Below are 1386 nucleotides of genomic sequence, written 5' to 3'. Positions count from 1 at the left end.
GAGACGGGGGGATAACGAGGTCAGGAGATCGAGACCATCCTGGCTAACAAGGAGAAACCCCGTCTCTACTAAAAAAAGACAAAAAACTAGCCGGGCGAGGTGGCAGGCGCCTGTAGTCCCAGCTACTCGGGAGACTGAGGCAGGAGAATGGCGTAAACCCGGGAGGTGGAGCTTGCAGTGAGCCGAGATCCGGCCACTGCACTCCAGCCTGGGCGGCAGAGCGAGACTCTGTCTCAAAAAAAAAAAAAAAAAAAAAAAGCCAGACGTGGTCATGCATGCTTGTAATCCCAGCTACTCAGAAGGCTGAGGTGCGAAAATCCCTTGAACCTGGGAGGTGGAGGCTGCAGTAAGCCATGGTCGAGTCACTGCACTCCAGCCTGGGTGACAAGAGTGAGACTCTGTCTCCAAAAAAAAAAAAAGAACTGGATTGTCTGGTGCTACTCCGGGCACGGCATGCCGGGCCAAGTTCTGCTGCTTTGCTGTTTGTTCTGCTTTCCTCCACATATTGACATCACCCTCTGGTGCCAAGAGGGCTGCTGCATTCCGGGCATCACATCGAGACTCAGACCCAGAGAAGCTGCCCATCCCTACCTGGGTGAGCCTTTGTAGGAACGAGAAACCTCACCCAGCAGCGTCTTTTCTGGTCATTCACCAGCGCTGCCCACCGCTTAACCAATCCCTGGCCAAAAGAATGGGACCGCCTGGGAGGCTGGACCAATCAGGACCTGCCCTCTGGGGCTAGGGGAGGCCCGGATGAAGGCTGCAGGACAGGATGGAAGCCTAGACCTCTTTTACCAGCAGTGACTACCTCTGTCTGGGTGTTTGGAACATGTTTGGATTTTACTCTGTTTTAAGTACTGCCTAAAACTTCTGCAGTAAACCTTGACTCTTCTTTTATAATGCAAAAGGAATGGAAGTCGTTGTTTGAAAGGAGGAGGAAGAAAGAGAGAGAGAGGGAGGGAGGGAAGGAGGAAGGCGGGGAGGGAGACAGAAGAGAGAGTAGAATCCAGCCACCGGAAAATCCAGAATAGCTGGCTTTGCTTAATCCATGCCTGGAAATAACTGCTGGGTTTGCAACAACCTCTCTCCAGGAGACAGACCAAGGAAACTACAAAACTGCAGGAAGGACTGAATGGCCAGGCACGGTGGCTCACGCCTGTAATCCGCACACTTTGGGAGGCTGAGGTGGGTGGATCACCTGAGGTCAGGAGTTCAAGACCAGCCTGGCCAACATGGCGAAACCTCGTCTCTACTAGAAATACAAAATAAGCTGGGCGTGGTCGCGCGCGCCTATAGTGAAGACGTGTGTCCGGAACACTCAGAGACACACAAAGTGCTATGGATACGCCACACCCTGACCTAGCTGTCTCTTCCTGATGGACGTCA

The sequence above is a fragment of the Rhinopithecus bieti genome, unplaced genomic scaffold, assembly GCF_001698545.2.
Source record: "Rhinopithecus bieti isolate Rb0 unplaced genomic scaffold, ASM169854v2 scaffold_52060, whole genome shotgun sequence".
Taxonomy (NCBI): domain Eukaryota; kingdom Metazoa; phylum Chordata; class Mammalia; order Primates; family Cercopithecidae; genus Rhinopithecus; species Rhinopithecus bieti.
Note: the sequence above shows the minus strand (reverse complement) of the source record.